The 11,883-nt window shown below is 40.2% G+C and overlaps 1 pseudogene; it reads left to right on the top strand.

The window, feature by feature from the left end:
- Positions 1–10,103: 10,103 nt before the first annotated feature.
- Positions 10,104–10,963, top strand: LOC100349515 (proline-rich nuclear receptor coactivator 2-like; annotated as a pseudogene).
- The last annotated feature ends 920 nt before the right edge of the window (positions 10,964–11,883 follow it).

The following is an 11,883-nucleotide window of genomic DNA, read 5'->3' as shown; positions in this document are numbered from 1 at the left end:
TGAATTATGAATGCACTAATGAAGGAACATTCCCAAGATGCATCAATTAATATAAAATGATACTGAAATATGACGTGTATTTGTTTATTTAGCCATCTCTTGATGGATGGAATAACAGTCTCCTATAATGAAAATCATTTGTTTGTGACTTAGTAGTGAAGGATAAATTAAATGATTTACAGGGCAGGCATTGTGGTGTAGTAGTGAGGTTACTGCTTTAGGAAACCCACATCCCACATCAGCATGCTGGTGCAAGTCCTGGCTACTCTCCTTCTGACCCAGCTTCCTGATAATGTGAGTGGGAAGGCAGCAGAAGATGGTCCAACTAGGCTCGGCTCCGGGCTTCAATCTGGTCCAGCTGCTGAGGCCAACACCATGAGCACGTGCCATGGTGCTCGTCCTCATTCGCAATCCTTGGGGAGCAGCCATTTGCCAATCGTGGCAAAGATGAAGTCTGTTCTGCTTCAAGTAGACTATGTTGATGGAGTTTATTCTTTCCAGGCCCAAAAGATAATTCAGGAGATGCACATATATCTGATTTCCAGTAGAGAGGGTTTGTGCAAAATCAGAAGAAAGATGAGGAGAAATATTGCTGTTTTAGATTGACAGTGATGAAAACTAAAATGCTGTGGAGCTGGCCTTTTGGCCTAGCAGAGTCCCAGCTCCTTCTGGATTCCAGCAGCCAACTAATGCAAACCCTGAGAGGCAGCAGGTGATGGATCTTGGGCCCCTGCCGCCCATGTTGGAGACCTAAGTTGAACTACCAGCTGTTGGTTTTACGCCTGGCCGGCCTATCCCTGGCCATTAAGGGTGTATGGGAAATGAGCCAGCAGATGGACACCCTCTCTGTCTGTTGCTCTCCCTCCTTTTGTCTCTCTGCCTCTCATATAAATAAGATATATCAATCAAAATGTTTGAAGTCGTGCAAGTATACTGTGTTATAATCTCCTGTACAATATTCAGATAGTCTATAAAGGACCAAAATACGGATTTTGACAAAAGGCTATCAGCCAACATCGACAGCAGTGCCTGTGCCCGGGTATCTCATTATCCAGGGTGATTTTAGGAGTCTCTTGTTTTTTCATTTGTCAACTTTAAAAAATCAAGGAGTTCTCATCCTACAAACTCACAATTTCTGACACCTCTAATGTAGATAGCATTCGGATTCAAAACGGGGTTTTCCTTTTTTCTGAAAAATAAAATTCATGTCAGAACACATCACAGCCACGAGAATTCCAACTGTAATATCGGTTGGTCTCTTGTGAGCTGTGTGTCCGCTTGTGTACTGACTGCAGCCCAGAGTCCCGCATGCAAGAAAGGTGGACTTGCGTCCAGGACCAAGAAAACACGATCCACTCTGAGTCACCACCGACCAGGCAAGGCTTCCAAGCCAAGTGGGATATCCAGCCCAGAAAATCAGTTAGGCTTTTCAGTCACAGCACCCCCTGCGACAAACGTGTGGAGCACCGCATGACTTCCTCAACCAGCTAGTTTTCCTGGCATCTGAATAAAAGTAAAAATAGAAAACAAAGAAGAAGTGACAAGCTGAAACCTGCGAAGACTGGCAAGGTACAGGAAATGGGCTCCAGATTGTGGGGAGGGGGTGGGGTCTGGTGGGCTGACACTGCCATCTAGTGGCCGCATGGCAGCTCGGAGAAAATCGTAAATCCGTCTCTGCATGGGAGCCAGCCTGTGGTGATGACAAACGTGTTGTGCCTTAGTCAAAGACTTTCAGCTTTTTTGGTAAACTGGGGAAGGACAGATAGTGAAAATCGTACCATGGGAGACTTCAGCAGACCTCATCCTGTCTTCAAACACTGGTTTCTCCTTCCCATTTTTGACAAATTTAGAAAAAATAAAATGATTTCCCCAATTAAATTTAGGACAAACGACCAAGAATTATTTTCACCTAACTAGGTCCTGAGCCATATTTAGAACATAATGATCTATATGAGTTTCAAAAAGGGTTTTTGTTTTTGTTTCTTCCCTAAAATTCCAGCTCAAGTGGCCATCAAGTGACATCACTGCCTCACCCACAGGCAAAGATAATATTCAGCCAAAATTCACTCACAGGTAAAGACAATACTTAGCCAAAATTTTAGTTGACAAGTGTCTATTCGTACTAACCTGAAATGGTAAAAAGTGTTATTTTTACCATTTTTGCCACCATGACTGTCATCACAAACCTTAGTATGAATAAGCACATGAAAGATAATAATTAATAATAAAGGTAATAGCTTAAGCATTCAGTTAAATTAAGTCCACATTGATCTTTCACGCTGAATTCCCATTTGTTTGATGACACATGTCTCTGAGCCAGGGGTGGTGGGAAGCAAAGATTGAAGATCTAATCATTAAAATATACTCTAAACTAATAGCTATACATTGATTAGAAACCCGTATAAATTTGTTAACAGGATCTTAGTGTTACTAGCTCTCGCTTATGTGTAGATGAATGAAGAATTCTAAAACATGCATAAAAGGAATCCTGCCTCTGAAAGCCTCCTTCCACTTGGAGGGAAACCAAAGTGCACAGAACAAAATCTTAGCTTGGTTTTTTTACCTTTACCACGCTTGACCATTTGACAGATCAAATTTTGCTTTCCAGATTTTGACTGTTGATGAAAACATTCCCTCATTTCACTTTGCTGAAGGACAAGGTTTAAACACCCCACTGAGCAAGAATAGCTGTCGGCTGCTACAGAGCGGCTGTGGGTTAAACGATCTTGTGTATTTAGGACACCTATTCGATTGATGGATGGGGCAAAATCTTCCAGAATTTACTGAAAATATATCTTGGATGTTGTACAATTGTGGCCATTTTTCACCTTTTGTAGGCCATCAATAATAATGAAAGGGCTCCTTAAAATGAGAAACAATAATCTCATTTGGTGTTGAAGTAGTCACAGATCCAAAAAGCATTTCTGAGTAAATGATCAACACTGTTTGCTGCCCTTTGGCTGTTTGTTCTAATTTACTTCAAGCTGCCAAAGACCTGCTTCCTTGCTTCTTTTCATCATTTCTTATGGGACCTGTGATAGAAACATGTGCCTCTCCACCTCCAGTCTTCACACACTCCTACGTAACTACACCGTGTTATCTCTTCTCTGCTCACCAACACTAGACAAATAACCAACTTTCTGTGTCTGAATTTTATTCAACAAAGTGGGTTGAAACCTAGCATACCTTGTCAAAATAAAGGAGCCTAGGGATAGCAAGCAAATTGCTTTAAAATTCCTGTAGTAAACCATATTCATTAGGATGTAAATTCTTCCAACTATTAAAGGAAGTTTTGCCCCAAATTAAGCATACCCAGAATTACCATACCTTAGAAAACATGGACGGATATAATACATTATGCATATAACAGCATTCTGATACAAATTTACATTGCTTAACATAGTAAATGCATTTCCAAAAAGTGCATAAACTCAGATCATCTTTTTCTATTAAATTATAATACATATTACGAAGTATATTATGTTTATTTCTATTCCTCCCGCTATTGCCAGTGACTGCCAACCCATACCCTTATACTTATTTACTTTACCTCTGAATGAGTAGCTACTAAACCAAAAATATAAAATAGTCATAGAGAACAATTACATTAATATTTTCTTTTATAAGAATTAATCTTTTTGATCATCAACTTCTTAATTTATGATTTTTCTCAAACATTTATGTCATCAACTCAATTAATTTTAAGCTCTAAAATTCTCTTGTTCTTATCTACCAACAGATTATTTTATAAGGAGCAAAATGTGTAAAAAGGAAAATATGTCAGATCTACCATATTAATCTCATAGTATCTGTGTAGGTGTCAAAGGAGTTATCATGGTTATAGGAAATAAAATACTATTGAAAGACAGTTCTTCATGGGCCTCTTACATGTGTAGTTATGTCTTGTGAGCAGAGTTACTGATAGTTTTTTTTTTTTTTCAAAAATGTCTTCAAAATATTCTTTTTAAGAATGACAAGCATCTCTGAAGGCAGAAGTAGTGTCACTTCCCAGGCAGGAGGCAGATGTGTTTGCTGACCAACATAATGAAAGTAAGGAAGCAGTTGAAGTCTCCCTCTGGGCAAAGGTTTACAAGGCTTGCTTGCAACTCCCTTAAAGATTGGAATTTTTCAGCGGTGACACAAACAGACTGCATCACAGCAGTCACCTGGCACTATCTCCTGGTGACCTCCTTGGGATTTGTGGGGAGAGACGATTCAACGCAAATAGGAAGCTTGTGCTGCTTCTTGTGCCATGAACCATCAAGTTCTTTGTCTCTACCCCAGGAATCTCTTCTGCCAGCACTCCATGACTGCTATAAGTAGGGTCCTAGCTCAGATACTCAGGGTTCTTGACATAAATGTGAAGTTGTAAAAATTATTTGTAATCTTTATAATTCTGAGACAGTATGATTACACTAGAGAGTTACCTTAAAAGCTGAAAGTATATGTGTCTCTGCACTGGGTCCATGTATGTAGTGTGTAAGGGAAAAATAGGTGAGTCAGTCTACCCCAAAGTTAGTTTTCCTAATATGGACAACAGTGCAACATGTCTGTGTCCAGCTAGTGCCTTGATACCCCAGACTTATAACTCCTGCAGCCCTCACAGAGGAAACAGAGAGGTACATGGTTCTGAATTAAGGTGCGACATGGAGACAGGCTGCACTGTCTCCGCAGTCTACCACGTCCTAGCTGTGTGATCTTGGACAAGTTACCTAACCTTTCTTTGGGGTTAGTAACATGTACTCTATTGGGTTGTTGTTGTTAAAATATGGGAGTCAGGCACTGTTACTGTTTTCAGTCAGAGAAGTCGATCAAATAGAATTATTTGGTTTCTATCTGATTTTAATGAGTCATAAATATTTGAGAGAAACTATATATAAGTCTGACGTAACATCTTAGTCTTATAAAATTAAGTGCTTTTCAGGTATTCTTTTCCAGATTTATTTCATGGATTAACACCCACCTTCATCAACATTAACTGGAAGTCTAATGTATCCCTCAAAATATCTATATAATTAATTTAATGAAAATAACATTGAAATTTCTTAACAATAACTCACAACTACTTCTTTGCCTCACTTTTTATTTGTGCTAAGTTTTTAGTTTTTACTGTCAGTATTAGGTATACATATTAAGTATGTATTTTCAGATGAGGATTTGTTGGTAATTAATATATATTGACTGTTTTTCCAAATTTTTTTTAAGATTTATTGATTTACATTTAAAGGCAAAAATGAGACAGACACACACACACACACACACATGCTCAGAGAGAGAGAGAGAGAGAGAGAGAGACTTTCCATTTGCTGGTTCACTCTCCAAATGCCCACAACAGCTAACAGCCAGAGCAGAACCAGACTAAAGACAGGACCCAGGAACTCTCTCCAAGTCCCCCACGTGGGTGACAGAGACCCAAGCACCTAGTCCATCATCTGCTGCCTTCCCAGTCACATTAGCAAGAAGCTGGATCAGTAATGGAACAATCGGGACCCAAATCTGCACTCCAATATGGAATGCAGGCATTCCAAGTGATGGCTTAGACCATTTCACCACAATGACTACCACTTCTGCCATAATCTTAAAGTAACTTTTTCTAAAAACCCTCAAATAAAAATTCTTTTATAGAAAAAAAAGATGCCTGCAGTGCTGGCATCCCATATGGGCATCGGTTCTAGTCCCGGCTGCTCCACTTCCAGTCCAGCTCTCTGCTACAGCCTGGGAAAGCAGTAGAAGATGACCCAAGTCCTTGGTCTCCTGCACTGAAGTGGGAGACCCAGGAGAAGCTCCTGGCTTCGGGTTGGCACATCTCTGGCCATTGCGGCCATTTGGGGAGTGAACCAGTGGAAGGAAGACCTTTCTCTTTCTCTCTGCCTCTCCTCTCTCTGTGTAACTCTGACTTTCAGATAAATAAATAAATCTTTTTTTAAAAAAGAAATAATGATTACATGATGGTATTGGGGGGAATGCTTTGATGCTATTGTGCTGTAATCAGAGTTTTAGACTCGTGCTATCAAATTGATTTTTTCTGTAGGAATTTTAATCCTGAAATTGGCTTTTATGGTTAGTAATTATATTTAATTTCAAAATAAGAATCATTAATTTCTTGGTTAAAGTTGAAAATAAATGGCTAATTATTTACTTGTCTTCCGATCCACGCATATGAGAATCTTACAAACTCTAATACTCATTCTCAGAATATACAAGGCAAAACCTGGAAATAAGTTTTTTAGAATTACAAAATAATAATACAGCATACTATAGTTTACAAATACCATCAGTAAAGAAAAACGTATAGGGATGGGTGGTTTGGTGCAGTGGTTAAGACACTGTTTGGAATGGCCCACATCCCATAACAGAGTGTCTGGGTTTGAGTTCTGGCTCTAATTGTAACCTCCTGTTAATGTACACCCTGGAAGGTGGCAGGTGATAGCGCAAGAACTTAGGTCCCTCCTGCCCATGAGGGAGTCCAGACTGAGTTCTTACCTCCTACTTTCAGGCTGGTCAGCCCTGGCTGTTGAAAGCATTTGGGAAGTAAACCAACAGATACAAGATATTCTCTCTCTCTCTCTCTCTCTCTCTCCAACCCCCACCCCGACCCTATGCTGTTGCCTTTCAATAACTTATTTCTTATTTAAAAATAACATTTTATTAAAAAAAGAAAATTGATTGATAAAAAAGGTGAAACCCGGTAGTCATAAGCTTGATAAAGTAGTCAAGTATATTTTATTGTTCATATATTTTTATTCCCTTCAAGATCACTTCACTTTCCTATACATGAATCACTGATCTATTGAAGTACATACTAAATACTGTCTTTCTTTCTAAGGATAAAAATTAAGATCAGAGTCAGTAATATTATCCATACTCCAAAATATATTTTGATAAGTAATGAGAACTCATCAAGAAGGAATCACTGGACATTTTAGTCTATTAATCAAGAACACTCTTCTGGTATTACACGTACTGATCTTCTTGTATTATTTTTCTCGTTAAACCTTATACTGTATGTCTACTAATTTCCTGAAAGCTTACTCCTAATCAAAGGTGTGAAGTTTGTATTATGTCTGCCCAGGCATTGTCAGGAACAGCAGTCTATCGGGCCATTCCAGGATTTTCAAAGTGGTCAGAATTCAAGACATGGTTCCTCCAGGATCTGAATTGCCATCTGTTACAAATGCTTGCTCTCCCAAATCAACAGACTCACCGGGAAAGGCACAGGAATCTGGACTCCTGTATTGTTCTCCAACCCTCTTGTCCAATTGAGAAATCAACAGGTATCTGAAGTTTGAGGTTTTATTTGCAATTTTTTTCAGACATATAAACCTGTTCTCTAACTGACAAAGCTGTTTTACAACCCAGACTGTTTTCATCACTAAGAATTCAGAAAAAATGTTTATTTCTTTTCTTCAAAAATCTCTAAAAATGGTGAGGATCAGGTTGTAGTAGGGTGCACGGACAGATGTGGAATCACACAAAGAGCCTTTGCCAGTGATCCAGGTCTAATCTGGAATAGACTGTTGTGCCCACGGCCGCCCTGAAAACTTTGCATATTTGGGCTAAGGACGTGTTAACATGCACTGCCTAACAGCCAATAATGCAGCTGGGAGCAAAACAAATCACCCAATACAGCAAAATATTATTGCCAAGCAAAACATTTCAGTTTTACATCTAAGATGTTCTTTCAGAGCTGAACTTTGAGAAGCATTGGCTTGTTCACCTCCTAGGGAGGGAGACTGAGGCATGGGGAAGTTAAGTGAGTTGCCCAAGGTCACTCAGGAAGTCAGTAAATTAACCAGAAATAATACCCAGGGCTCTCGCCTCCTTCACCACAGTTCCAACCACTGGACCACATTTCCTGGTGGTGACAAAGCTTCAGACCACAGCGGCTTGCCAGTAGCATCAAATTGCATTTGCTGGGGTAATTTACCTCTTTCAGAATTAAATAATAATACCATTTTGCCTTAATCTATCACCTTTTGTCCCAGAGAAGCCCAGAGTGCTAAGTACTTTAGTTATGAGTTTTAGCAGCTTATATATAAATCACTTCACACACCATTAACATGCAGCTGTCCTTGGAGTCAGTGTTGCATCTGTTAAACATAAGTAGCCCAACTGTTAAACATTTATTGAGCACCAACGATGTGCTAAAAGCTAGGTGGCAGGATTTGCATTTCAGGAGTTAAGAGGATGACTAAGAATTATAGGAAAATTACTTTAAAAGTTGATGACAGATAAATAGACATCCATCAGGGTATCCCTGGAACACAGTTCTGTCTCTGGTGTACACAATCCTCAAGTAGTCTGAAAAATTGCCTTTGATTATAAAAAGAACCCTTTAGTAAATGCTCTAAAAATGGGAAGTTACTGTTTCAGATCACAGGGAAAGCTGTTTCATACCCATCCCATGGCGTCCACTTGTCTTCACCTGACTGCTCATGTTCATTTTTCCTTCTTCCTTGTGTTCAGGCACCTGCAATGACAAATTTCATTCTATTTTTATTTTTAAATGATTTTTAAAGTTTATTGTATTTATTTAAGAGACAAAGAGACAGCAAGAGAGACATAGAGACAGATGGACAGATATCTACTATTCACTGTTTTACTGCACAAGTGTTCTCAATACCCAGGACGTGGCCAAGTCAAGAATTCATTCTGTGTCTCCCACCTGTGTGACAGAGAACCAAGTACTTGAGCCATGGCCTGCTGCCTCTCAGAATTCTCATTAGCAGGAAGCTGGAATGGGAAGCAAAGTCAGGTCTCAAACCCAGGCATCCAGACATGAGATGTATATATCCCACGCATCTTAAACTGAGGCAAAATCCCTGCCCATACAAGGACAAGTTTGAAACAGTCACGTCCAATAAGTTTATGTAAAATTTTACCTGATATTTTCAGAGAAATACATTCTGTACCTAGAAGCATTTCTCCACTGAGAGAGAAAAATGGATTCAGGAGATAAAGCACATGTGAATGCACATTACATATTGGCACGGTTAATAGAAAGATAATTTTATGATGAATGGCAAAACATATTTGTAAATTACTTTCTGACAATAGTTCCCACACAATCCACTTTAAAATATGACCAGCCATAATAAAGTCACCTTATAGATACATAATAGAAATTACGAATGAGATTCATCAAGATTACTTTTATTTGTCTTTTGAAACACATCTTATGAAAAGTCAAGGGAAATAAAAGAAACTTCAAAGGAACTGAAAATTTCGTACGGGGAATTGGTTTCTACTGTGACAGAGGCTTATAATACTCCTCTTTGAGGCCCAGGGGAGTAAGTCTAATCTGGAATTCCCTATCTGATCTTGGATGATTTTATTTGCCTTGTCCTAAAGCTTGGGTTCTGAAGACCTGATCACAAGATAGAGACTCAGCGAGTGATGGAATATGTGGGACACCTCACCATCTACATACCTCTAATATGACTGTGGCCGTGTAGCTAACTGTGTGTTTCCCAGTTTCCACCCCAGCCTGCTTCCTTCTGATAGGGAGGTTGGATGCTGAGCCATTTGCCATCCACCCTTCTTTTTGCTTTCATCCTAAATAAACTGTCTTCCCTTTTTCCTCCAAAATCTTTGTCTTCCAAGTCATTAGCTTCTCTTACAAGATATGCTTGTTTGCAGGTTCGGTAATACTTATTATATCTGATGAGTGTTGTGTGACTGGGAGTATTTTTTGGTTCCTCAGATGCTTTGCAGCACTTTGGGCCAAATGATTGCTTTTAGAATTGAGCAAGTCGATGTGGTCTTCAGCAGAGAGAAGGAGGCACAAAAGCCTGGCAAAAGAATCTATTGGAGGAGCTGCAGATATGAACCAAACAATTGCATCATCCAAGATCAGAGACCCTAAGGCAGTCAGCTGCTAGCTGATCAGTGCGTGTGGATTTTGATCCATGCCTCCTCTCTCCCTGGAAAAGGAGGGTGTCCAATAATTTGAGAGGCAGCCCTAGTTCTGAGCTTCGGATCACTAGGATTTCTCTCACACTTGTGTGCTCAGGAGACTCAGATGTTGGTCTCAGCTCCTTGCCTTAACTCAGCAGATTGGCTGGTGAAAAGTACTGTATTGAGACAAAGGAAAGTGACACCTATTATCCTGGGCTTTGCAGCAAAGAAGAGGACAGGTGGTAGAAGCTTGCAATCTGAGAAGCAGACTGAAAGGAGACAAAGAAGCTGAGAGATGTAACATTCCAGCTCCTCAATCTAGAAATGTTTGTAAGATTGAACAACAGGGGCAGGCCGGCACTATGGCATAGCAGGGAAAGCCGCCGCCTGCCCTGCCGGCATCCCATATGGGCGCCAGTTCAAGTCCTGGCTGCTTCTATTCCAATCCAGCTCTCTGCTATGGCATGGGAAAGCAGTAGAAGATGGCCCAAGTCCTTGGGCCCCTGCACCTGTGTGGGAGACCGGGAAGAAGCTCCTGGCTCCTGGCTTCAGATCAGCTTAGCTCTGGTGATTGCAGCCATCTGGGGAGTGAACCAGCAGAAGGAAGACTCTCTCCTTCTCTCTTTTATTCTCTCTCTCTCTCTCTCTCTGTCTTTGCCTCTGTCTCTCTGTAATCATGCCTTTCAAATAAATAAATACATCTTTAAAAAAAAAGAATGAACAGAAAATTTAACAGAAGACCAAGGATTAGAATTCCCAGATGAAGATGATTCATAAAAAAGAAACAGATCATGGTTTTAACTCGTCAGCAGCTGCATGGCAGGCCAGACACAATGGAGGGGAAAACAAGGTTTCTAAAAATAACCAAAACTGGAGCTCTAACTTGTCAAGTTGTGGCTTACTTTTTAAGCCACAAGCTAATAAGAACTATGCTACAGTGAAATTTAGTGAGCTGCCATCCCCAGATGCTCTTCTCAAACCACCAAGCCACTGGGTTCCTCTTTCCATTAATCCTTCAGTTAAAGAAATAAGGACATTTCAATGTAAAACCTTACTTAAATTATAGGTATAAAATCAGATAAAATGCTAATATTTAAACTGTTCTGGGGCCGGCGCCACAGCTCACTAGGTTAATCCTCCGCCTAGCGGCGCCGGCACACCGGGTTCTAGTCCCAGTCAGGGCGCCGGATTCTGTCCCGGTTGCCCCTCTTCCAGGCCAGCTCTCTGCTATGGCCAGGGAGTGCAGTAGAGGATGGCCCAAGTGCTTGGGCCCTGCACCCCATGGGAAACCAGGATAAGTACCTGGCTCCTGTCATCGGATCAGTGCAGTGTGCTGGCCGCAGCGCACCGGACGCGGCGGCCATTGGAGGGTGAACCAACGGCAAAGGAAGACCTTTCTCTCTGTCTCTCTCTCTCACTGTCCACTCTGCCTGTCAAAAAAAAAAAAAAAAAAAAAAAACTGTTCTGGAACAAATTTGACTAAGGAATTTACTCTGTTTGTGCAAAACTAATTAGTGAAATCAGACATCATCTCATTCATTTTGCTGTGTGCACTGTGATGTAATGGTAGTAGTATCAGTACAACTTAAAATGACTACATAATCAGACTTTATAGTAAGTGCTCTCCACTGAGTAACTACGAAGTGAAACCATTCAAGTTTAGATTTGCATCCAACTTTAGATTTGAGGAAAGGCAAAGAAAATAACTTTTCTATTGTCTGTTGGGGGAAAGTAGCTAAGATTATCATTCATGGATCAGTAGACTGACTTGTTCAAAGTTAGCAAATCAAATTAACAATTGCCTAAGCATGCAAGGTTGGAGAACTAGTTGAGCCTTTGAAAACTTACATCCTCAAAACACTAAAACCATTACTATGTCAACAGTCTAATGCACTACCAAATGAAAACTGTGAATTTTCCTTAATAAATTGCACTTCAGTAACTCACACAGTGGTAAATGTGGGAAGAGCACTCCAGCATTAAAAT

Source organism: Oryctolagus cuniculus, chromosome 4 (assembly GCF_964237555.1).
Source record: "Oryctolagus cuniculus chromosome 4, mOryCun1.1, whole genome shotgun sequence".
Lineage (NCBI taxonomy): Eukaryota > Metazoa > Chordata > Mammalia > Lagomorpha > Leporidae > Oryctolagus > Oryctolagus cuniculus.
This window is presented reverse-complemented; position numbering and strand designations above follow the sequence as displayed.